Raw genomic sequence first — 27,897 nt, 5'->3', positions numbered from 1 at the left:
TATTTATAATATGAGCTTGGTTCTGGTGCTGTATTTGTTATAAGCTTGGCTCTGTTGCTATATTTATGTACTGAGTTTGGTTCTTCTTCCACTATATTCATGTTATTAGCTTGGTTCTGGTGATGTATTTATGTATCGAGCTTTGTTCTGGTGCTATATTTATGTTATTTGCTTTGTTCTGGTGCTGTATTTTGTTAACAGCTTAGCTCTGGTGCTGTATTTACGTACAGAGCTTGGTTCTGGTTCTTTATTTATGTTAACAGCTTAGCTCTGGTGCTGTATTTATGTACAGAGCTTGGTTCTGGTGCTGTATTTATGTAATGAGCTTGGTTCAGGTACTGTATATATTCATTGAACTGTTCTGGCAGACTATGTTAGTGCAATACATATTTTTATTTTCTTATGAGAGGGGTGTGTCGAAAAAAAAATTCCACCTAAGGCCGACACTGGACAGCAGCAAAGAGCAAACTCTTGTCTTGTTCAATGTTGAGTTAGATTCCCAGAAGGGGTAAATTCTCCCTATATAGGCATCTGAATAATCAGAGGCAGCCCTAGTATACGACTCATCATCCCTGCCTTCTGTCAGTGTATGGTGCGGCGATGCGATCCGTTACCTTTAGGATAAAGCCCTGGCCTTGTGTGCTCACCTCCCACTGCCGGAATGAGTCACAGAGCAAGCACAGGAGTATACATAGAATACATAGCAACTGTTCCGTGGTGGAACGTGTCCCTGTCACCCCATCCAGGAGCTCAGGGGACCAGTGGAGATAGGAGGAGAGGCAGCTGTTTGAGAACACATCCAAAATCTGTTTATCTTCATGTATCCTGAGAGCCCCATCACTTCCGGATTATCATTGCCAAATTTCCAGAAACAAATCTAGTCTGTGAAATTCATAATGTCGTTCCATGCTGATATAAGTAAGCTGTGCATAAAGGACGTCAGCACAGAGGAGAGGTCAGTCACCGAAATAACTCCTATAAGTATAAACAGACTCCCTCGACCTTCTAGGATATGGATTGGCCCACCAAAGCACCAGAGGACCCTCTGATCAGCCCAAGCTCTGAGACAATATTGGGCCTCAAAGGTCCAGTATAAGACAACCCCACATAGAGATGACTTTGGAGTCAATAACCTGTCACTAGGGTCTATTTCTTGTAGGATGATTCACAAATATTCTATTAGACCTTGTACAATATCAAAAATAACTGGACACTTGAGCAAAAATCAAAAGTAGCATTAATTCCTATATGTTAATACTTAGTGGACCTCCTTTGGCCTTAAAGACATCAGATACTCTCCGTGGCATACTTTCTACTAATGTCTGATACACTTTTGCTGGTATTTCCCTCTATTCATCCTGCAAACATCCAGTGAGTTCTTTCAAAAAAGATGAACACTGTTCATATTATTGACCTGATGTCCCAGTTTGTCCCAGAGATGTTCAGTAGGGTTCAGGTTGGGACTCTGTGCAGCCGGTCCAATCGTGGAAGATCCATATCCTCAAAGCAATGTAAAACAGCATTGGATGTGTGACAAGGTGCGTTGGAAGTACGGCCGAGCATTCCCAGAGTACTATCACATTGTCAGCAGCACACTGTTGTCTAGAATGTCAGGGTGCACCTCCGTGTTCATGGTTCTTGTCACTGCAACCAATGGAACAAGACTATACCATGTAAACATCCTCAGACCATAACGGATCTTCTGCCGTACTTAAAGGGGTTGTCCCGCGCCGAAACGTTTTTTGTTTTTTTTCAATAGCCCCTCCCGTTCGGCGCGAGACAAACCCGATGCAGGGGTTTAAAAAAAACAAAAACGGATAGTACTTACCCGAATCCCCGCGCTCCGGTGACTTCTTACTTACCTTGCGAAGATGGCCGCCGGGATCTTCACCCACGGTGGACCGCAGGTCTTCTCCCATGGTGCACCGTGGGCTCTGTGCGTTGCATTGCCGATTCCAGCCTCCTGATTGGCTGGAATCGGCACACGTGATGGGGCGGAGCTACGAGGAGCAGCTCTCCGGCACGAGCGGCCCCATTCAGAAGGGAGAAGACCGGACTGCGCAAGCGCGTCTAATCGGGCGATTAGATGCTGAAATTAGACGGCACCATGGAGACGAGGACGCCAGCAACGGAGTAGGTAAGTGAATAACTTCTGTATGGCTCATAATTAATGCACGATGTACATTACAAAGTGCATTAATATGGCCATACAGAAGTGTATAACCCCACTTGCTTTCGCGGGACAACCCCTTTAACTGTTGGCACAACACACTCAGGCAGAAGGCGTTCCCCAGGATCCTCCACACCCAGGTACATCCATCTGATTTGAAGATGGGGTAGAGTGATTCGTCATTCTATAGAACATTCTTCCATTGCTCAACTGTCCAATGACGATGCTCTTTGCACCACTGTAGATCGACCGATGTATCTTCTTTGAGAAAACTCACCAGATGTTTGCAGGATGAATGGAGGGAAATACCAGCTGAAGTGTAGCAGACATAGTAACATAGTAACATAGTTCGTAAGGCTGAATGAAGACAATGTCCATCTAGTCCAGCCTGTCTACCCTCCTGTTTTGTTGATCCAGAGGAAGGCAAAAAAAAAAACCAAGAGCAGAAGCCAATTAGCCCTTTTGGGGAAAAAAAATTCCTTCCCGACTCCCTAATGGCAATCAGACTGTTCCCTGGATCAACCCCTAATATTTCCTACCTGCCTGTATACCCGGATTAACAATTAACCTTAGATTTATAGCCTATAATATCCTTCCTCTCCAGAAAGACATCAAGTCCCCTTTTAAACTCCTCTAAGGATTTTGCCATCACCATATCCTCAGGCAGAGAGTTCCACAGTCTAACTGCTCTAACAGTAAAGAACCACCTTCTATGTTGGTGATGAAACCTGCTTTCCTCTAAACGTAGAGGATGCCCTCTTGTTACCTTTGCAGTCCTTGGTGTAAACAGATCGCGGGAGAGATCCTTGTATTGTCCCCTCATGTACTTATACATAGTTATTTGGTCGCCTCTTAACCTTCTTTTTTCTAGAGTAAATAACCCCAATTTGGATAGCCTCTCTGGGTATTCCAGTCCCGTCATTCCATGTATTAGTTTAGTTGCCCTTCTTTGAACCCCCTCCAGTACTGTAACATCTTTCCTGAGCACCGGTGTCCAGAACTGTACACAGTATTCCATGTGAGGCCTGACAAGTGCCTTATATAGTGGAAGGATAATGTTCTCATCCCTCGCCCAATTACCTCTTTTAATGCATCCCAAAACTTTATTTGCCTTTGCAGCAGCTGATTGGCATTGGTTACTCCAGTTTAGTCTTCAATCCACTAGTACCCCCAGGTCTTTTTCCATATCACTTTTCCCTAGCGGTACCACATTTAGTGTATATTGGTGACATCCGTTTCTCCTGCCCATGTGCATAACCTTACATTTATCAACATTGAACTTCATTTGCCATTTTTCTGCCCAAGCCCCCAGCTTATCTAGGTCCGTTTGTAGCCGCACATTGTCCTCCATTGCATTAATTATGTTGTATAATTTTAGGTCATCTGCAAATATTGATATTTTGCTGTGCAGCCCCTCTACCAGGTCATTGATAAATATATTGAACAGAATGGGGCCCAATACTGAACCCTGTGGCACCCCGCTAGTGACTGTGGTCCAATCAGAATATGAACCATTTATTACCACATTAGTAGAAAGTATACCACGGAAAGTATCCGATGTCTTTAGGGCCAAAGGAGCCCGACTAAGTATTAATATATAGAAAGAAATCCTACTTCCTTGCTCAGATGTCCAATTACTTTTGGTAGGATAGCGTAGATGACTTGTCCTCTGTGTACAACAAGAAAGATTACGGTGCAATTAAAAATGGACATGTGTGTGTTCTGCATATTGGAGATGGAGGGATGACCCTCCGAATCATTTCCGCTGGTGAGTCTAAAGAACCCCACTTAGATGTTGGCTTTGGTTTTAGTCTTATACTCTATTCACGTATTGTCATTAGAGATGAGCGAACGTACTCGTAACGAGTACTTACGCACCTGAGTACCGCCATTTTCGAGTACTTCAGTACTCGGGCGTAAAGATTCGGGGGGCGCCGGGGGGCGGGGAGAGGCGCGGCGGTGCGGGGGGGAGCAGCGGGGAACAGGGGGGAGCCCTCTCTCTCTCCCTCCTCCCCCACTCCCCACTGCTACCCCCCGTGCCGCCACGGCGCCCCCCGAATCTTTACGCCCGAGTACTGCAGTACTCGGGTGCGTAAGTACTCGTAACGAGTACGTTCGCTCATCTCTAATTGTCATATATCTAGTGCAAACTTTGGGTCTGGGGGTATAGTATACAATGTGGTGCACAACAGTAGAATTATGACCCTCATGCCCATTCTCCTTATTCTTGTTTTGTAAAACTGCAGTGTTTCATGAGAAAGAATATCAGTCCCACCTAAGATGTCCCTCTGCAGTCCCCGCAGCAGCTTTAGGTAGGTGCTCCTACTAATATATACCCACATTCATGTGGAGACCATCATATAGTCCTTCATTTCCAGATGAGGCACTGAGGATCCTTCAGCATTACGACCAAGAAGCTGAGACTTTCCTAGTGTGAGTAAGCCCTGGCAGTGAGGGTTGTGTACCCACATGGGGTGACACAGCTTTATCCCTGGCAGTGCCGCCTGCAGTTGCACATTACGATAGGAATGTTAACAATCAATTCCAGAATGTTTGAGCATTTAAGAAAACTTTTCTGAAGTGGACTTGTTTCTACATTTGTAAATCAGTCTCACGGCTTGTGGCACATCGACATCTGATTGTGACATTGATGGATCCTGTAGCAACTAGTAATGACGTTGACAATTGTCTGCAGTGTATTGTGTTGCTAAGCATGACATGTAGGCATGTGCGACCCACATATATATAACGAAGAGCGAGTTCTGGAATGTTAGAACAGTGCACATAACATTACGGACACGTCACTCGCTGGGCAAATGGTCAACGGAATGTCCAGAAGTTTCGACACCGACATGTAAACTTCACACTCCGCTTCTCACGCTTCCCCCCACTATACAGTCACCCATGTAGACCCAGGAATCAGTGATCTCAGGGTCGGAGTCTCATCCTTCCTACTTGGACAATCTGGGAAGACTCCAACTAGGATTTCCTTCACCGGGGCAAGAATGCAGTGTGCTGCCCTAGCCCTATATCTAAATACCCAAAGCACGGTGGCTTGTTGGCAGCTCATAGTTGTCCAACAGTCAGGACCAGGAGCACATGCCCATTAAAGGGATCCTGTTACCTGTCTAAAGCACCAAGTACTATATTTTATAACGTCAATGAGTACAAACTAATTGACATTGATGGGTTCTACAGTGAAATCAGTGCATTTACCATGGACTGAAGTTGCACACGCCCGCTGCTGTGCTTCTTACATCACGGTGCTGACACAGCACTTTCCTCATCTTTCCGTAATTATTTCCAGCGCTGGTCTTATTCCAGCTCCTATCCCCCATCCTCTCTTCTCATGGACATTAGACATGGAATACTGTACGCCTTACAAACAAATTACACGGTACTAGAAATCACAAATACATTTGTAAGACCACAGAAATGTCGCGGCTAATAGCGAATAATGGCGTTTATTCTGGAGACATTTACGTATACTGGAGTAGCAGAGCTGATTGTGTTTCTGGGCATAACTCATGCTGATGTTACAGCGCAGGAAATCAACTATAACATATTTAGCTCTGCTACATCCATACACGTAACAGCCATTTAGCACTCTGACAAGGCATCTGCTCGCTCGCCGCATAGCCCTTTAATTGTGTTAGACATCTTCTATTCGCTATGTGGTTTTCCGGCATTTGCAGTTGTTTAGAGAGGGCAGGCTGCCATCTCATGGAGCTCACGTACGCAGCGCACATGTGGTTTTTATAAAGGACCAATGCGATGTTATAATGGATCAGTACAATATCGTAGGACGCCTGTCACCTGCTTGGTAGAGCCGGGAAACCCTCGTGTTCCCGGCTGCATGCTCCACTGCAGAAGTTACTACTCTTGGCATGCAGCGTCCAGTTTGGATAAGGCAAGAGAAGCCTGGAGCGAAGCGATAAACAATGTGATCCTCCCCTCTAGAGTGGCCACCGGCGGCGCTCATGTATGATAATAGTGGATATATGGTCAGTGTGAGGTCAGTCATTCTGGGTAACAACCACTATTGGCCCCAGAGACGTAACTAGAAGCTCTGGAGCTCCAATGCAAAATCTGTAACAAGACCCCTAACTACCATGTACTGATGTCTTCTTATGTGATGGAGGGGCCTTTAGGGCCCGGTAGCAACTGCTACCCCTGCATCCCCTATAGCTACGCCCTTGATTGGCCCCAATACAACTCTTTTCCACCACCTCAGAGCTCCCTATAGTCTCCAGTCTGCATTACTGTGATGGTAGCTCATGTGGTAGAGCCTACTGATAAGTTATTGGCTATGACCATAAAAACTGACAAGGAACAATTAAATTTCATAGTGATTCTACATAGTCCGCTCGGATATCAATGCACTTCTGACATCGGTGTTGCAACTTCTGTAACCCACCCAGATAGAATTCCTTTGGCAAACCAGGCGGCAGCTGCTGCAATTGCATCAGATATAGAGACAAATTTGGTTCCTTTGAAGTGTTTCTTCAAATTGAAAGCAGAAGATAGTCCGAGGGGGCCAGGTCAGGTGATAAGGAGGATGATCCAGCACCTCGAAGCCCAGGTCAGCCAGTTTGCTTTGGGTGATGACCGCTGTGTGGGACGAGGTACCGTCATGCAAGAACATGGCTTCTTCAGTTTATCCAGAAGTGTTATGTAATATACAGCTGTGATAGTAGACCCCTTTGGAAGGTAATCCACAAGCAGCCTCTTTATCCCAGAAGACAGATGCCATCACCTTGGATGATGACTTATGAACTCTGAACTTCTTTGGATGGGAGGAACCACTGTGTCTCCATTCTTTTTACTCAAAATTATGTATAAAAATCCACATCTCCTCCATCGTCACTAGTCGAGGCGGGAAAGGATCAGCATCCTGCTGAAAATGCTGCAGAATTCCAAGGAGGCTTGCACCCAAGCACACTTTTGATCTGATGACAAACAGTTTGGGACCCACTTGGCAGATCGCCTTCTTCATGGCCAAATTATTGTCAATTACGGACCCAACTGTTTGTTCAGAGTCTTGGCTATTGTCTTAGTAGAAATTTGCCGGTCTTCCAAAATCATGTTGTGGTTTCTCTCACTGATGGAAATCCCCTGGAACAGTCTTCATCGGCGATGCTGAAGTGGCCGGTTTTAAATTTGGCAACCCAATTTTTCACTGTGAAGTATGAAGGGCAATTGTCACCTAATGTTTCCACCATGTTACAGTGAATGTCTCACTACTCTGCTCTACCTTGCAGTGACATCTGTTGCAGACTTGGCCATATCTGCAGCAGATCCCTTCCAACTCTACGATTCAGTGATGGAAGTCTTCAAACAAAGGCTGGACAAATATCTGTCTGGGATGATTTCGTGGATCTTGCACTGAGCAGGGGGTTGGACCCGATGACCCTGGAGGTCCCTTCCAACTCTACCAATCTATGTTGTCTTGAAACCTGCATAACATAAGACTGGCACATGAGATCATGCCAAAATTTGTTTGCAAGAAGTATTGCAAAAACTAAGCCTTCAAATGATATAACCTTCATTGACGTGAAAACAAAGGAAGATGATACAGCCAAGGACTTCAGCACTACCTCATATATAGTAATGGTTATCTTATGGTTGAAGGCAGCATGTTCTATTCTACCATGTCAAACCTTGTATCCCCCAACAACAGACACCATGGTACAGTAGGCTCTACTCCGATATACCAATTGCCGTCAGGTCCTGTTGGCATCCAAAGTTCACATCCAGCGTAAGTGATCCATGCATTATATGATGCCTCCATTTGGGAATGGGTCCACAACAAATGTTCTACCCAGCGGCCTCCAAAGACGTTCCTCCAGCCCTGTAGTTATAATATTCTTTTCCTAGAGGACTGAATGGAACTAATATTTATTTATTCACTTATAGAGTTTGTGGCTTGCTCCATTTTATATGGTCACACAGGAACATAAAATAGGCACCACTTTGCCCCGAATGGTCTTTCTCAAGGCATACATACTATTATAAAGTGTGGGAGGGCCGGGTGACAACCCTTGGAGGAAATGTGATAGATGTTACCTAAAAAGTGGCTCATTCTATGGTCTCCTAGGAGGCTTGCAAAAATACTTCAATATGGTATATGGTGTGATCATAAGCAACGTCACACAACCATAAATCAAGCCTGAGTGGGGCTGAGCTGCAATAGCAGAAACAACCTAGAGTGGCGCTGTTTCTAGAACAATAAACTTACTTTTTTTTTCTAATCTCATAAACCCCCTAATGGGCATACAGCCCTGCAGAATATGCTGGTGCTATATAAATATACATGACAAACCTCTTGGAATGTCTGGGACACTCACCCCATTCCTTCACTCCCGGGCGCTACTGCAAACAATATCCTGACCCTTGCCCTATTATCAGGATGTGGTCTGCAGTGGCATAAGGGAGTGAAGAAGAATGCGGGAACTACAAGAAGTGAGTAACTACCTCTGATCTGATATGTGTATAGATATGGGTCTGGTTTGGGGTCTTTATAGACTAGGAGGACCGCATAAATAAGCGGAGGTTGCATAAAGCTGTGTTCTGGGGTCTATATACAGAGGTGGTCTGTATGGAGGGTCTAGTTTGAGGTCTATATGCAGGTGTTGTCTGTATGCAGGGAAGCCTGGCCAGAGGTCTGTATATTAGGGGATCTGGTCAGGGGTCTGTATATTAGGGGATCTGGTCAGGGGTCTATATATTAGGGGATCTGGTCAGGGGTCTGTATATTAAGGGGTCTGGTCAGGGGTCTGTATATTAGGGGATCTGGTCAGGGGTCTGTATATTAAGGGATCTGGTCAGGGGTCTGTATTGGTTGGAGAGTCTGTTCTGGATTCTGCATAGAGGAATCTGGTGTAGGGACTGTACAGATTCGGAGTTGGTGGGCTGTATAGATGATGGAGTCTTGTCTGGGGTTTCTTTAAAGAGGGCTTTAGTCTGTGGTCTTTCTTTACGGGGTCTGGCGTGTGGTCTGTGCTTTTTTTCCAGGGTACTAAAGGGGTCATATCATGTGCTATTTCAGATTTGAAAGCTTTAGGTTGGGACTTGCCCTATATAAATGGACGGGGCTAAAGGCCAAACATTTGGCTACCATCTTTAGAATCTCCTGGATCTTCCTTCTCACAAGTTGGCAAATCTGTGTATAAATGGTATAGAACTACTAGCATGGGAACTTGTATGGGGAGTATTTTTGCTGCCTTTTCCATAGCTGTTTATCCACCGGAGGACAAACACAGCCATTTATGGGGGTCGCTGCTTGACTGCTTCCAATTAGTGACTGCAGATTACAAGGAGGAACTTGCATCTAAACAATTGTTAATGTTATAAGACGTCTTCCCCGCTGGAGGATGATTGCAGCACACTGACAGTTCTCATTCCACATGTGACTGGCCGCCCCCTCCAAACTCATAGACTGGGTGTCCTGGGAGATCAGAAATGTTCCAGAAGTACATGAGTAATTAATTACAAGGCAACTTATAAGGTCCCTGACATCTCCCACGGTAGAGAGGGGTCACAGTGGGATGGCCCTTACACTTTGTCCAGCTTTGGCACTGCTTGGTATATCAGAGTCCACAATCCATATTATACTATACTATACTATACTATACTACATGGAGTCAAAAATCAAATATCTGTACCCGATTTCAGATACTAGCCAACCATGTTATATGTATGGCAAACCTTAGCTAAGTGCAACCTATACAGTCAAACAGGGTGCTGATCACCAGCTTATGGGGGGGGGGGGGGGCGAACCAGAAAGATGTAGGCTGGAAGCAATGGCCCCCCTAAGGTCCACCCAGCAAGATAACCTTCTTCCTCCGTTTGCCAGCATCTTGTTGAGCTATATGAATCATCCTCCACCTGGCTTGTCTCCTCCCCTCTGATGTTCTGAGGTGTGGTTGTCAGCCCATCAGTAGCCCCACAACACCATTGCTGACTTCTGCTACTGTATGGCATGAGCTTGGTTCTGTAGCTATTTTTATTTTATGAGCTTGGTTCTGGTATTGGATCTTTGTACTGAGGTTGGTTCATGCTGTATTTAAGCTATGTGTTTGGTTCTGGTGTCATATTTATTTTATGAACTCGATGCTGGTGTTGTATTTATGTTATGAGCTTGGCTTTGGTGCTGTATTTATGTTATGAGCTTGGCTCTGGGGCTGTACTTATGTTATGAGTATGGTTCTGGGATTCTATCTGTATATCGAACTTGGTTTGTGCTGCTTTAATGTCATGAGCTTGGTTCTGGCACAGTATTTGTTCACTGAGCTCTTCTGGTTTGGGTATGCTGCTATCTTGCTGTTTTCTGCACAAGCAATGCAATGCAAGTCACAACTCTCCACCGGCAGCAAATTTTGGGCAAAAGAAGGATCAGGCTAGGGTTTTCAATATGCTCAAACTTTTTGTTGTCAGGGTGATAAGCTGCTGCCATAAAGGTCAGTCAGTGGCTTATTCCCCACTCACCATCCAGAACACGTGCACACTCATTCAGACAAATGTGGATGGATGGATGGATGGATAGATAGATAGATAGATAGATAGATAGATAGATAGATAGATAGATAGATATGAGATAGGTAGATAGATAGATAGATATCATGTTTCCCTGAAAATAAGACATAGCATGATTTTCCGGAATTTTTGAGGATGCAAAATGATTTTTCAGGCTTTTTGAGGATGCTTGAAATATAAGCCCTACTCCAAAATTAAGCCCTGCTAACAGTTAATTAAAAAAGTCAATTTAAATAGTGTCCAGGCAGCTATACATGTAAAAAAGTTAAACCTTTTTGAACAAAAATTTATATAAGACACTGTCTTATTTTCGGGGAATGTGGTAGATATGAGATAGATAGATGATAGATAATGAGATATACAGATAGATAGATATGTGATAGGTAGATAGATAGATATGAGATAGATAGATAGATAGATAGATAGATAGATAGATAGATAGATAGATAGATAGATAGATAGATATGAGATAGATAGATAGGAGATAGATAGATAGATAGATAGATAGATAGATAGATAGATAGATAGATAGATAGATAGAAAGCTATGAGATAGATAGATAGATAGATAGATAGATAGATAGATAGATAGATAATAGATAGATATGGGATAGATAGATAGATAGATAGATAGATAGATAGATAGATATGGGATAGATAGATAGATAGATAGATAGATAGATAGATAGATATGGGATAGGTAGATAGATAGATATGAGATAGATAGATAGATAGATAGATAGATAGATAGATAGATAGATAGAAAGCTATGAGATAGATAGATAGATAGATAGATAGATAGATAGAAAGCTATGAGATAGATAGATAGATAGATAGATAGATAGGTAATAGATAGATATGGGATAGATAGATAGATAGATAGATAGATAGATAGATAGATAGATAGATAGATAGATATGGGATAGATAGATAGATAGATATGAGATAGATAGATAGATATGAGATAGATAGATATGAGATAGATAGATAGATAGATAGATAGATAGATAGATAGATAGATAGATAGATAGATAGATAGATATGGGATAGATAGATATGGGATAGATAGATATGAGATAGATAGATAGATAGATAGATAGATAGATAGATAGATAGATAGATAGATAGATAGATAGATAGATATGAGATAGGTAGATAGATAGATAGATAAATAGATATGAGATAGATAGATAGATAGATAGATAGATAGATAGATAGATAGATAGATAGATAGAAAGCTATGAGATAGATAGATAGATGATAGAGTTTGGGGGTAGTGGGAGATGTGCAACAGGTACTTGGTGTCAGTGGAGATGTTGGCTAAGGGATTTAGACCATTCTAGGGCACCAAGCTGAATCTTTGTATGGATGATACAAGTTATGTCAACTGGAAAATGTCCATAATAGAAAATAAAAGTGTGAAGAACCCAAGACCAGTGATATCTGGTGCCACGTTCTGTTACTTATTAACAAATGTTATCCATATGAGTTTCTTCAATCACTCAGCACATACGGCTGTTGTAACGGTGAAGGTGTCTGATGTAGCAGAGCTGAGCTAGTCATTTGTTTCAACAAATTGGGACATTATTGGGATATTCACTAGTTCAGCTCTGCTACAGCCTCATGCAGTTATTAGTTGTATGCTTAATACTGGACTGTACACATTATTTTATATAGGTCCCTGGCTGGAACATGTCCTTACATCATTGATGGCAGGACTAATGGTTAACCCCTCAGTGCCTGGGGTGTGGGCTCCTGCTCAGCTACTGAACTCATATTACAGCTCCTATCCATGAGCTCACTAGTTAGGATGTGAGTTTGCTGGGGGCTGGAAGAGGAGGAGAGAGGAGAGGGGAGAGGGAGGGAGGCTGCTGGGAGTTCAAAAAGTGTGCTGAGAGTCAGACACTTGAGGGAAAACTTCTGTAACACAACCAGGGACCCTCATCATCCCAGTGCTGAGGCTACAAAGGCTGCTCCATCAGTGGGGACCTGCAGCTGCTGACCTGTGAGTGCACACTCAGGCTATGGCATGGGAGCTGGGTGGTGGTTGGCACAGTGATAGTGCTAGTACAGTAGTAGCTGGCATGAAAGTGATTGCCCATTACCAGTCTGTTACATGATCAGCTACTTAGTCTGTTGGAAGATATGATCTGCAGATGTTACATGGACACAGAGAGATACATTGTTATACAATGTATGGGTAGAGAGATAGTCTGCAGATGCTATATGGATTCAGTATGCAGAGAATGTATTCAGTTTATAGGGAAGAGATGTTCTGCAGTGTTTCATCGAGTAAAATGACATCCAGGGATATTATTACAGATCAAGTAATGCTGCTTGCACTATGGGGGTGACTTGTATGGAGTGATGCTCTGCAGATGCTATAGAGCTTATGGTTAGTGATGAGTGAACCTTTAAAAGGTTCTGTTCAGCTCTTTGCCAAACTTTTGAAAAAAGTTTGGTTAAGTTGGAATTAGTTGGAGCTGAACTGGAAGTTCACCAAAACTCCTAAAACTGCTGTATAACCCTGTCTAAGAGCCCCAAAGCCCCGTATAGCACTCTAGACCGAGTTATATACACCAGTGTTCAGGACTAGTGTTGAGTGAACTGAACCAGTAGAGCCCTAATTTGGGTAGAACTTTGCTAAAATCTCAGTTTGGGTTTGTGGTGAACCAAACTTTTAGCAAAGTTTGACTCAAAACTGAGTTCTACGGGCTCATTTCATTCAACATTACTTAGTGGTAATAAAATGTACATGTGACTTACATAGAGCGATGCTCTGCAGCTGTTAAAGAGCTTGTACGTGACATGTAGATGCAACTTTTTATGGGGTAATGCTCTGCAGCAGTCATATAGCTTGTAGAGATTAAAGAGTATGGAGTGATAATCTGCAGAAGGAATATAGCTAACAGGAGTAGTGTTACATGTTCTGTTTACGGAGCGATGATATGCGGCAGTTGTGTATATGTAACTATAATGGAGTAATGTTCTGCAGTAGTTTTATATGAGAAGTGACTTGCTGCAAGTGATATACTGTATAGTACAGGATGAGTAAAGTGTATATATCACTAGAATTGAGTAATATCATGCAGAAGCTGCATCTTTTGGTGTGTGAACTGTATGTGTCACCTGTATGGAGTGATGCTCTGCAGAAGTTATATAGTGTACTGTAGATAAGCATATGTGTCACTTGTATGGAGTGATGCTCTGCAGAAGTTATATAGTGTACTGTAGATAAGCATATGTGTCACTTGTATGGAGTGATGCTCTGCAGAAGTTATATAGTGTACTGTAGATAAGCGTATGTGTCACTTGTATGGAGTGATGCTCTGCAGAAGTTATATAGTGTACTGTAGATAAGCACATGTGTCACTTGTATGGAGAGATGCTCTGCAGAAGTTATATAGTGTACTGTAGATAAGTGTATGTGTCACTTGTATGGCGTGATGCTCTGCAGAAATTATATAGTGTACTGTAGATAAGCATATGTGTCACTTGTATGGAGAGATGCTCTGCAGAAGTTATATAGTGTACTGTAGATAAGCATATGTGTCACTTGTATTGGGAGATGCTCTGCAGAAGTTATATAGTGTACTGTAGATAAGTGTATGTGTCACTTGTATGAAGAGATGCTCTGCAGAAGTTATATAGTGTACTGTAGATAAGCATATGTGTCACTTGTATGGAGAGATGCTCTGCAGAAGTTATATAGTGTACTGTAGATAGGTTTATGTGTCACTTGTATGGAGAGATGCTCTGCAGAAGTTATATAGTGTACTGTAGATAAGCATATGTGTCACTTGTATGGAGAGATGCTCTGCAGAAGTTATATAGTGTACTGTAGATAAGCATATGTGTCACTTGTATGGAGAGATGCTCTGCAGAAGTTATATAGTGTACTGTAGATAGGTTTATGTGTCACTTGTATGGAGTGATGCTCCATAAGAGAAGTATATGTCACTAGTATGGTGTGATGCTCTGCAGACATTATACAGCTTATAGTAAGAGACGTGTATATGTCACTTGTGTTGAGAAATGCTTTGTAGAAGTTCTATAGCTTGTAAGGAGTGATGCTCTGCAGAAGTTATACATAATATAGTGAGCTAAGTGTATGGAGCGATGCTCTTCAGAAGTAGTATAGCGTAGGCTAGGTGCACATTTGCGTAAAAAAAAACATCCATGTTTAACCAATACTGCGTTAAGAAAACGCTCAAAATTCCATACATTTTGTGCGGAATTCCAAAGCCCACATGCAGATTTCCTGTGTATTTAGTGCATATTTACGCACTCCCATTGATTTCAATGGCCTTTAACGTTTCGTAATACGTACAAGGATAGGACGTTGCGTATTTCTTCACGTGATCGCACATTGTGCGAAAAAAATCTGCTCACATGAACGAACCCATTGAAATGAATTACTTCTATTCACAGCATATTACGTGAGCAAAAAATGCAGGCGTAATACGTGGTATATATACGCTTGTGTGAATGAGCCCTTATGGTGAGGACTGTCACTTTGATGCTTAGGTGATGATCTTCCCCTCTACAGTGACTGAGATGCTCTGTAGATGTGGCTGAGCCTTCTGGTGAGTGATGCTCTACGGAGGTCTCCCATCAGACCCATGAGACAGAAGCATATAATGACAATCCTTCTAAGTGATGTTCTTAGACGTGTCCGCACTGCAGTGATACGATAATCAAGGGATTCAATTCTTTACCCCTCTATACCACCCATCATTGGTGTTAAAGTCAAAGTTTTTGGTGTCTGCACCATGTATAAGTAATACTATACATGCAACAAGTATCTTCATCCTGAGTTACTCTTGGGAAATGTCACTAAATACCTAAACGTATAGCAGGCTATAGTATCATAGATTGGTAGAGTTAGAAGGGACCTCCAGGGTCATTGGCTCCAACCCCCTGCTCAGTGCAGGATCACTAAATCATCCCAGACAGATATTTGTCCAGACTCTGTGTGGAGACTTTTATTGAAGGAGAACTCATCACCTCCTGTGGTAACCTGTTCCACTCATTGATCACCCTCACTTTCAGAAAGTGTCTTCTAATATCTAATTTGTGTCTCCTCCCTTTCAGTTTCATTCCATTGCTTCTAGTCTTTCCTTGTGCAAATGAGAATAGGGCTGATCCCTCTGCACTGTGACAGCCCTTCACATATTTGTAGACAGCTATTAAGTCTCCTCTCAGCCTTCTTTTTTGGAAGCTAAACATTCCCAGATCCTTTAACTGTTCCTCATAGGACATGATTTGCTGACCGCTCATCATCTTCATAACTCTTCTTTAAATGTGCTCCAGTTTGCCTGTCTTTTTTAAAGTGGGGTGCCCATAACTGGACACAGATGAGGTCTGACTAAGGAAGAGTAGAGGGGGATAATTACCTCCCGTGATCTAGACTCTATGCTTCCCTTAATACATCTCAGGATTGTGTTTGCTTTTTTGCTGCTGCATCACACTGTTGATTCATGTTCAGTCTATGATCTATTAGTATACCCAAGTCTTTTTCACATCTGCTGCTGCTTAGCCCAATGCCTCCCATTCTGTATGTGCTTTTTTCATTTTTCTTGCCCAGATGTAGGACTTTGCATTTCTCCTTGTTAAATACCATTCTGGTAGTCGCCGCCCCCTGTTCAAACTTGTCTATATCTTTTTGAATCCTCTCTCTCTTCCCTAGTGTTAGCTATACCTTCTAGCTTTGTGTTGTTGCCAAACTTGATCAGTTTCCCATCAATCCCCTCCTCCAGATCATTTATAAAAATGTTGAACAACACTGGGCCTAGGACAAAGCCTTGTTGTCCCCCACTTGATACATTCTTCCACTTGGATGTGCAGACATTTATGACCACTCTTGGGTACGATCACTCAGCCAGTTGTGAATCCACCTAGCAGTTGCCTTGTCGATCCCATATTTGGCCATTGTTTCAATAAGTATAGTATGAGATACTTTGTCAAATGCTTTACTAAAGTCAAGATATACTATATCCACTGCATTTTCCTGAGCAACCCAGTTGGTTTTGGCAGAAGCCTTTGACATGTATGGCCAACTTTATGGTAGTCAATACTCTGCAGATCTTACTAAGAGACTGAGGCATTGTGGATGACAGACAGCTCTATTCTGTAGCTTTCACGTAGTCTTATTTTTGTGGGTGGGGTTGCAACACAGATTCAAGATACGATGCAGCAAAATTGTAGTGGTCCAATTTAAATGAAAGTCTAGTATCCATGTTTCTGGATCTTTAGAGGGGTTTTCCCATTACTAAAATAATTGCTTCATAGCCTCTCTGTACTTCCTGGTTGCTGCTGACCAGGACATGTGACTACTGCAGCTAATCACTGGCTATAGAGGTTACTACTATGGTCAATGATTGGCTGCAGCAGTCACATGTCTTAAGTAGTGGGAAAACCCTTTTAAGGTTCAGTCCTTATTAGTACAACTATCTCATCTGAGTACTCGAGCCAAAAATTTGTAACACCCATTTTGTCTCTATCCCTATCTGCAGCAGGCTTGCTGACTAACTTTTTAGTATCTAGTGGTGTACACATCTAACGGTTTTCACTGAGGCCGATCTCACTTACATCAGTATAGTCTTTGATCTTGATTAGAGATGAGCGAGCACGCTCGGTAAGGTGATTTACTTGAGCGAGTCTCGCTCATCTCGAGTAACTGCCTTCTCCTCCGAGCGTGCTCGGGGGGCAGCGGGGGAGAGCGGGTGGAGAGTGAGAGAGATCTTTCTCTCCCTTCTGCTACCCCCCACCGCCCGCCGTCCCTCCGAGCACGCTTGGAGGAGAAGGCAGTTACTCGAGAGGAGCGACCGAGCGTGCTCGCTCATCTCTAATCTTGATCCGTTGCTCTGCAGCGCAGTCCCACGCTCTCTCAGTCCTGCAGACGGCTCTTCTCCCTGGATCCCAGCATTCATTCAGGCAGCACAACCGAAGCAGCTCCTCTCACTGCCAGGCTCAGGGTCCCGCTGCCTTTTCCTCCTTGGCAGCAGCACCACTTCTGCAGACTGTTGCATCTGTTCAACAGCGGCGCTGCACACTTCCACAGCTCTTTGCTGCTCTCCCTCGGCAGCTCACAGCAACGTCTCAGTGCAATACAGTCCTTGTGTTTCCATCTCATGACTGTGGCGCAGCACGCTGCATGGGACACAGCATATTGGGGGCGGGGCTTTATGTGGCGATGCACCAGGCAACCGGAGGCCTCTAGTATGCGCAGCATCGGTGGTCGTATGCCTATCGGCAGTCTTTGTACTCATGTGCATACGCAAATTATTTAGGCGCGTAAAACCGCTCACAAAATTGCAGGTATATGCAGGTTTCCTGTGTATTTCGGACGTAATTCCAATTGATTTCAATGGGATACGACATGCTGCGAGTGAAAAATATACAATTGGGAATGAACTCATTGCAATCAATGGGCTCTGTTCACTGGGTAATACGTGCTTAAACAATAGGCACATGATAACACTGCTTATTTACGCTCCTGTGAATGAGTCCTTAAGGATGGCTAGAAAGGTCTGCCGGTGGCCATGCAAGAAAGTCAGCCTATGCCAATATGTATAGACACCACACTGTAGACGTAGACGTGTAATACGGTATCGGTACTATTCAGCAATGCCGGTTACTCATTCTACTGCTCTGTGGGTAGGACTGAGGTGCTCAGCACCATCACAGCACGTCTCGTTTCGTTGCCCCCCCCTCTACGTGCACCTCCACCCCTCCTACACAGTGCGGTCTACTCTGCTTTACCAATTAGGGGTGCTTTCTGCCTGTGATGGATATTCCTGCAGTCAGCTGCTTTCTGTATTAACCCTGGTAATGCAGGAACTGAAGGTACTTCTACATGGGATGACTATTAGCCAAATAATCACTCAAAAAAGGGAATTTAAAGGCAAGTCGCTCAGTGTAAACACGGCCACCAACAGGGTGACAAGAGATGAGTTGCTAGTTACTTCAGCTTTCCCAAGAAAATAGTCGCTGGTTGATCAGAAGTCATCTGGTGTAAAGTCACAGCCATTCGAATGTGAACAATCATCGCTTCGTGTAATCCCAGGGTACCATTATACCCCAAAGTCATACCCATTAAAAACTGGATGGGCAGGATATATTTGCGGATGTTCAAAGTCTATCTTGCTTGGACCTGTTGAAAGATTTTGACTTTGGCGTGTATGCGTTCATAATACATGCCAAGATAGAAATCTAAAAAGTTGAACGAATACTCTATTTTTGGCCTAAATTGTCAGAGTTTTTGTTCCGATTGGTTGTAAGAGTTGACTTCTCAACTTGGTCTGGACTAGTTGCTGTTTTTTTTCCCCCAATGACAAGACTGAACCACTGGAATTCAGAAAATGTTGAAGTGATGGCAGGCAAACCATTTTTATGTAAATTTAGCTGAAACAGATTAGATCATTTTTGGATTAGTAAATGATGTCCACAGACGGTCTCAACACTGATCCTAGTCAGCCAGCATGGGTCTGCCGCTCTGGATCACCGCCGATCAGCTGATCCTTTGACCCACCATTATTAGTGTAATAGGAGGCACCGGTCCCATTGATTTCAACGGAAATGAAGCTGTCCATTTCACTTCCGTCCCTGACCACCGATGATGATATCAGGCCCCACTGCACTGCCCATAAGCCAGGCTACAAGCTAATCAGTGACTATCCGCACTAATCAACTATTGATGACCTATACTGGGGATAGGTCATAGCTTGAGTTGGGAAGATGGACATCTTGTCTGCCAAAATATATTTTGGTTGACAGTGATAACACATCCTTATATGCTGAATGGCCGTGTTATTAGAGACTCACATGTAATAATGCATTGGACCTCCTTTAGCCGTTAAAACCAAGAAAACCTTCCCCACACCATTACTCCACCTCCACCTCCACCAGGCTGACAGGAAGGGTTCATCGATTCATGCTGCTTGCACCAAATTCTGACCTCCCATCAGCATGGTGCAACAGAAATCTGGATCTGATCAGATGATGTTTTTCCACTGTTCAGTGATCCAATTTTTGTGTTCTTTTGCCCACTAGAGTCAATGGCCCTCGTTCGCCTTCTGTCATAGCCCAGAAGGAATAGTGAGTTGTGCATTTGGACACATTAGTTGGAGCACCAGCATTGTATTCGGCTGTAATTTACTTGACTGTGCTCTACCAGTTCATCAGAACAATTCTTGACCTCCTCCTCCGACCCCTTTCATTGATAAGTAATATCCACCCCTTTTCTCTGGTTGCTTTCCTTGATCAAGGCTATTCTCTATACTATCCAAACTGCACAGGAATACCCCACAAGGTTAGCAGTGAAGACTAGTCTAGCTGACCAGGCCTCGTTAGAATTTGCTGGTCATGTGATTTCATGCTGCACTATGGGGTCACGGGGATAATTTACATATAGGGAAGCTTCGGTCATGAAAGGGTCAGTGTCACTAATAAAGTTGCCATCCGTGTATTGCGGCCTCTATATGTGTGTATGGAGATGGCATCTCTTCAGTGCCGGCCCAGTTCTTGTCTATGTTTGCTGGCTTCTTGGATGTGTTCCAGGTAAAGCACATGCTCCGAGGACACATAGCGAGCGATCGCTGCTCGCAGACACACTCCTCCTCTGTTCCGAGAACTCATGCTGGAAATTTGCTACGTTTAATTAACTTTATACAATATGCGGTGTACAGACTTGTCTGCCAGCATTCTTATAAAAATGTACATCTCCAGTTTCCTCATTTCTGTGGAAGATCTGCAGGCCGAATACATCATTTCTCACATATCACAAGCCTTCCGATATTATGAGACTCTCTTTGATGTTAATTTGACTAAAGTACCAACAATTATTGAAAGTACTAAATTGTAACTCCATCTTGGATAGAATTTAGGGACAATATGGAAAGATGGCTCCTACTTGTTAGTTATTATTACATTGTACACCTACTTATATATAGCACCAGACTATTCTGCCATACCATACACAAACCGTTTCGCTCCCGTAAGTCCCTCTTCAAAGTGGTGCTCACAGCTTTATTGCCCTAACCGCTCCTCCACTGCATTGCTCTTATAATCAGCACAATGTCTGTAGTCCACCATTCAGGGGCTTATGGTCCTAATGAAATCAGATACTCTCCTCTCCATGGTATACTTTCTACTAACGTCTGATACACTTCAGCTGGTATTTCCCTCCATTCATCCTGCAAACATCTAGTGAGGGCTCTCAATGAATGCTGTTCATATTTCCTGACCCAACATTATAGTTCGTCCCAAAGATGTTCAGTAGGGTTCAGGTCGGAAATCTGTGCAGCTGGTCCAATCGTGGAATAACCATTCTTCCCAAACTAACATAAAATAGTGTTGGATGTGTGACAAGGCGCGTTGTCTTGTTGGAAGTATGGCCGACCATTCCCAGAGTATTGCCACATTGTCAGCAGCACATTATTGTCTAGAATGTCAGGGTACACCTCCATGTTCATGGTTCTTGTCACTACAACCAACGGACCGAGACCATGCCACGTAAAACATCCCCACGTAATTTCATCTTGTAATACGTAATGAAATTACGCTTGTGTGAGCTAGGCCTTGGACAGAGTCCAGAGGAGTACTAGTACCCTACTCTGTACCGATGAGGACCAAGAACCCTGAAGTGGCTGTCTGCAGATGGGTCACTCTTCCTTTTGGAGGAGTCTCTGGTTTGGCTGACATAAGCTAATTTCCGTGAAAGTTTGAGTCAGTAGTTAAGGATTCCCTGTCCAGGACTCCCAGCTATTATTCATCAGCTATGAAGATTGTCTCACTCCCAAGGATCAGGAATGGCCAACCTGTTGGTTCTGAGAAGCTCTGAGTAATACGTTTTATTTGCGTAAGTGCTGAAGGGGAAATGAACACTTATTCCCAGGTTCACTACAACTTACACATGTTCCTTAACAGGTCCCTTAAAGGGTTATATTATAATCTGGAGTGCGTTATTTATACCTTTAGTCAACTGCAGTGTCTGTCTTCCAAGGCATCCCTCATCTAGGTCTACCATGTAGTCCTACTTGACTTCAGTACCTGCCACCATTGTAGAGTAGTTTCCCATCACTTTCCCCTTTGTCTACTCTCCATTCCTCATGCTCTCCTTCTCGTCATCAATATTTCACTTTCTTTCCTGTGTCTCGGAACACAAATAGGTTGGAACTTGTGTTCAGAGTTTTTATTCCCAAATATCTTTCTAGGATGTGAAGTTGCCTTTGAGTATAACAACCATCGTGTTTCCTATTCTGTGTCTTTGGCTACAAAAATCTTCGGCTACAGGTAACTCGGTCTTTAATCGTGTGGCGGTGAGACGTCATTCTTGCTTGGAGTTCTTGTTCTGCTTCTCCAACATAAAGTCCCCCGATAGGAACGGAGTGCACAGGATCAGGCACACAACATTGGACATGGAACATAGGAATGTCCCCAGGATCTTATAGTCCTGTGTCTTAGGGATCTCTATCCTATTTGTGGTCTGGTGTATGTGAGCAGGTTTACATAGGAGGGATAAGTTCCTTTTGGAACTCTTCATTATAAAGTTTCTCAAATTTGGAGGTTGCCTGTAGCAGAGGAGGGGAGGGTCACAGTACACATTACTAAACTTTTTTCTCATACCTCCCACCAGCACTAAATGACTTTGCGAGATGATGTTGAGTAACCTCAGGGTCTTCAGATCTGCTCCACTACAGACACTCTTTGTCTTGACTGTTGACTTAGACCTTTTCTTCAACCCCTTCCCTCTTTGGAGAGCAGCTGCAGCAGTCAGCATGCAGGGTCTGAATGCTATCTGAAGGGTAACAACTTTCACAGATCATGAATAAATGTTGTCACTGCAAGTAGAAGCGCTGCACTCAACTTGCCTTGAGGGATAATGCAACCCTCTTGCAAGTTGGGCTTCCCGTCAAATCTTCTTCAACTAGTCGGTAAAGTAAATAATCGTTATTAACTAGTTAACTGCTCATTTATCACAGCAATCCTACAAGTCTCTAGTGATCATCTGTGCATGCAAACAACATATCTGGTGATGTAGCTGAGCTGTACCTGCAAGGCGTGTAAACGTTTGCAACCAGACAGGATTGCTGCAAACATGCTTGTGGAAGCTTAGCTAGTAGTGAAGCCCTTTAGGCCTCATGTCCATGGGGAAAATCAGGCCCACTACGGATTCTCCATGGAGAATCCGTAGCGGGTCCCTCCTGCCCCGCGGACATGAGTGCTGAAAATAAGAATAAACTTACCCGCAGCGGACCGGGCAGGTCTTCTCTTCTTCACGGCCGGATCTTCTTTCTTTGGCCGGCGGATGTGCTCGGCACGAGGAAAGAAGATCCGGCCGTGAAGAAGAGAAGACCTGCCCGGTCCGCTGCGGGTAAGTTATTCTTATCTTAGGTCTCCCACGGATCCGGGCGGCTTCCATAGGCTTCAATAGAAGCCTGCGGGAGACCCGCACCTAAATGGAGCATGTCCATTTTTTTTCATGCTCCATTTTTTTTTTTATTCACTTTTATTGACCATCCGCAGGTATTTATCTACCCGCGGGTGGTCAATGCATCCCTATGGGGTGCGGATCCGGATTTAAAATCATCTTTTGCCCGTGGACATAAGGCCTTAAGGAGCTCTATAACAATATCTGCCCCTAATATAGTTAAACTGGCCCTCTAGTTTAGAAAACCCATTTTATAGGCTTCTTATGTTCAGGATCCTCATCTCTTTTCCCATAGATATGGCCGGCCTTAGCTATGTGTCATTTCACAGGCTGATGGCCCCCAGCTTGTTGGGGGGGGGGGGGGTACTATGTGGATGTAGGCTGGGGGCAGAGGTTAGTTCTGTATATATACTAAGTTTAGTACTGCTGCTGTATTTAAGTTATGAGGCTGGTTCTGGTGCTGTATGTATATTATGAGGTTGGCTCTGGTGTTATATTTATGTTATGAGCTTGGTTCTGGTACTGTATTTATGTTATGAGCCTGGTTCTGGTACAGTATTTTTGTTATGAGGCTGGCTCTGGTGTTGTATTTATGTTACGAACTTGGTTCTGCTACTGTATTTATGTTTTGAGCTTGGTTTTGGTGCTGTATTTATTATTATGAGCCTGGTTCTGGTTCAGTATTTGAGCACTCTAAACAGTGCTAGGCGTACTTGCAGATCAGGTACCCGAGGTTATATCCCCAGCAATCACACATTTATAGCCTACCCTAAGAAGAATGTCCCAAAGAATGGGCCCATTCTTTGGCACCTTTTTGAATGCCTTTCTATATTGGTAACATTGAACCCGTGCTGGAATAGAAGATACTCTCTAGGTAATGTCCCTCAGGCAAAAGCCATTTACATCAATTAGAATCAAAAAATGAAAACCACAACAGAGAGTATGTGACACCACCCTGAGGATATGAACTGTATGTGTTAAATGCAGTTTGCGCCTTCAGGCAACTTTCATGTAGATCTAACCTAATAGCTCACAAATATTAAACACGTAATCTGAGAATAAGATGTCATCCAGATGATTAAACTTCAGATTGTAGAACCCTCTCCAACATCATCAGCTGATACTGAAGAGAAACAGTCAGCATGCAGGCCGATTAAGTTCCCAGAATCCCAAAAGTTAAAGGGATGTTGGTAACCTGCATACAGACGTAAGGCGATGTTCAATCCACCACTTTCTTTTCTGTTTGTCTCTCCCATCATGGAAGGAACGGGGAATGATGCATATACTCGCAGCCCGTACAAAATGTAATTGTATATGGCCTGCGGTTATATCCGCGACCATAGAGAACAATGGGCTCTATGTCGTGTATATCCGCAGTAAAATAAAACATGCTGCATTTTATTTTCCGCTCGCGGATTGCGCAATTCCGACACGCTAATGTGATCGGAACTGCATAAGGCAATGTAATTGATTGTCTGCAAGCTACAGCGTATCACATGGGTGTACAGAGCCCGTGTAATATGCAATTCAAATGCGGTCTTGTGAGACTGGCCCTAAACGGCTAATGACGGAAAGAATAGCATCCGTTTTTGACAGATCTGGGTGAAAATATGTTAATATTGTTTACCATTTGCTTCAATTTTCACCATCTAAAACTTTCACGGATCCGCGAAAAATCGGTGTGGAGGTGTGAACTTAGCCAAAACGAAGCGTACGGGTAGAGAGCTAGCAGCTATAAACAGAGGGAGGGAGACGTTTGTGGCAGCGACGTACCTCCGAGCCTTCGGAAAATGATAGCGGTGTGCAAGTGCACTGCCACATTGAAGAGACGGTACAATGTAGTGCTGGCTGTACGGGAAATTGTGTCTAAACTGTGATGGGATTAACAAATAGCAGTAAGGTCAGAGACTACACTCCATCCTCCACGTACCGACTACTGGACCTGCTCTGAAACCGTGACTTTCCGTTCTAACCAGCAACAGTACAAAAGTTATTCAGTTGGGACTCAGTGTCCGTTGTCATTATTTGTAGATAAGAGGTACGGCAAACAACGTCACCCGCAATCAGTTGTTTACTCAAACATGAATCCACCAGTTGCAGAAAGACTTTCCTGCTGAGTCGGAGCATCTGCCCCGGGCACTGACAGCGATGCCACCCTATGGTAACGAGGGGCTAACAAGCACAGTCCTGCCGTTGCTCTGAACGCGCACTCCAGTCAGCTGATTGGCAGCGATCCCAAGTGGCAGATGCGCCACTATGGATCGTATTAACACATGAACAAGTCCAAATTCTTTTTTTTTACGGTTCAAATCTAACGCTGTTGAGCACAGGTAAAAAAATAAACAAAAAAAAAAAACAGGAAGAAAGGTCCTGCGCTATCCTTCTGGCACGTAGTTTTTCCATAGGAAAGATAGGGCAGGTTGTATCTTTTCTCGTGCGTAGTATTAACACGCCAGAATTCCTCTCATCAGCGGCTGTGGTTTCCACATTCGACTGTTTTAGCACATTGCATTTCTGTGAAACGAGAACTAATTCCATCCTGGTTTCCATGTTCTAGGTTCCGATGTATGGGTTGGAAACGAGGATAGAACCATAGGGGAGAATAGGCGTTTACGTCTGTCCGTGTCAGTCTTCTACACTGAACAGAAAAGTGCTGCAACTTTCTTTCCAGTATAAATGACGGATATTTTTTTTTTTGAATTCCAAGGAATACAAAAGGAAAAGTCCAGCACCGGCAGGAATAAAACCCAAGGGGGGCATTTACTGCATATTCTAGGCCAAGATATTGGAAGAGAAAAGTTGCAAACTTTGCAAAAGTCCTGCTTGCACAAAAAGTTTGCGACTTTTCTTCCTCCTGCGCCGGCTCGGGTTGAATTTATTGGGAGGGGGCGTGGCCACCCCAAACCAAAAAATGTATAATTTACACCAGAAACTGCCGTAAATTATGCCAGAAATGTCTGCCTGTCCGGCACTAGCTGTACATTTCAGTGAAGGCGCACAGAGGAGTTTTACTATACTTTTTGCACCCACAAGGCATGTTGATTTGCACGTGGCAAACAGATGCAGCAATTGAAATGGTGAGTCTAATGAGTTCTAGATACGTTTTCTTGCACATTTATGCACAGTTCCGTGATCAGCAATAATCTGTCCGATTGTCATTGGAAGGGTACTGAGCAAGAAATCGCTAATTAGTCGCTAGTCGTTTCGTTTCAGCTTAATGTATACAGGAAGTTGTTCATCTCTGAACGACTGTCTGTTCACAGTGAATGGAGGCGGGCGGCCGGAAGAGATCTCCAACCTGCTTTGCCTCCATTCGCTCAACGACTATCACTTCTGTATGGTAGCAAAGTAAAAGTACCTCCAGACACTTTCAGTCATTTTTTTCTCCTCGTTCGCTAAAATTGCAGGCAAGGGTAATGGCCTAAATGTAACCTCTAATGCCAAAAAATGAGCCTAAATTTTGGTGCTAAAGCGGATTTAAACTAAGCCAACTAATAGGTGGCATATGCTTAGTCTGAAGACCAACCAGATTTATCATCCAGCAGTCACTCTAATAAACTGGCGCATTTTAAGACTATAGGGCAGATTTACGGTACTTTTACACAAGACAAAAAAAACGTTAGTGTGCAGGAGGTCTTACCATGTTTCCCAAAAATAAGACCGTGTTTTATATTTATTTTAGCCCCAAAATATGCGTTAGGGCTTATTTTCAGCGGATGACTTATTTTGAATTGGCTGAGTGGCAGTGAGCGATGGCCACGGCTCAACCAGTTCAAAAATCCCTTCCCACCACAGCGATGGCTGTGATAGGCTGAGCGGCTGACAATCCACAATAAACTTACAGTAATGAACAGACCTTATTCACACACAGTGGAAGAAATCTGCTGTGAAGTCTAGTCCTGCTCTAGAACCCTTCTAAATACTGCTGGGAACTGGTGTTTGGAGCTGCTAGTGGACCACTAGAAACTATGTGAGACGGAGACCAAAGAGGTCTGCCATGAATTAGCCCGTCCTCTGGTGAAGGCACTAAGAAACAACCATTCATCAACATAATACAGAGTATAACATTATACTCAAAAAGGTCACTGGTTCCCAATTATTTCGTACCACCAACCCCTTAATAGAGAAAGATAAGCATTTTGCTTCTTCTTGTAGGCTCTGTATCATCATGACTGCCAGAACATGCTGTAACTACCGGTAGTACCAGTGGGATCTAATGAAGGAAAGGCCACTGTAAACCTTGTGGTTTGTTCAGCGGAGTTCTACAGATGATCTTATTTCCTGGAGACCCTCTTTAAACCTCAGTGTTGGGCATCTTCCCTCTGGACCCATCTCCACAGACATGACATCACTACAGTATGAGGTTTTGTAAGAAGGCCTCTGGGCTCAGTCAGACTTTTTCCTGGTAACTGGATATGCATTCCAGGAACAGTAAACTTGCCTTGAAAGCAGGAATATCTCTGGTAGATCTAAAGGAGTAGTGGATAATAATGCAATATAATAATGATTTTGTCAACTTAGTCATGGTTTGCCACTGTATATACAGTGGGTCCAAAAAGTTTTTAGAGCCTTCACTTTTTATACAATTTAGGTTGTTGCCTTGTGCAAATTTTAAAAAAAGTCCCCACCCCCCAATATCATTCTGCACTCAATACCCCATAATGACAAAGTAAAAAGTATGTTAGCAGTCTTTGTGCATTAAAAAGAAACCCAAAAACGTACACTTTGGATTGACATAAGTATTCACACCCTCTGCTCAG

At 43.5% G+C, this 27,897-nt stretch overlaps 1 protein-coding gene across 1 annotated transcript in view; it reads left to right on the top strand.

The window, feature by feature from the left end:
• Positions 1 to 12,581: 12,581 nt before the first annotated feature.
• LOXL2 (lysyl oxidase like 2) overlaps positions 12,582 to 27,897 on the top strand; it is a 56,719-nt gene continuing 41,403 nt past the window's right edge. Inside the window, exon 1 of the mRNA XM_066593177.1 lies at positions 12,582 to 12,709. The gene's annotated coding sequence lies outside the window, so the exon portion shown is untranslated. The remainder of the gene's footprint in view (positions 12,710 to 27,897) is intronic.

This window comes from Eleutherodactylus coqui, chromosome 2 (genome assembly GCF_035609145.1).
Source record: "Eleutherodactylus coqui strain aEleCoq1 chromosome 2, aEleCoq1.hap1, whole genome shotgun sequence".
NCBI classification, from domain to species: domain Eukaryota; kingdom Metazoa; phylum Chordata; class Amphibia; order Anura; family Eleutherodactylidae; genus Eleutherodactylus; species Eleutherodactylus coqui.
The sequence above is the reverse complement of the archived record's forward strand: the minus strand, read 5'-3'. Positions and strand labels throughout refer to the sequence as shown.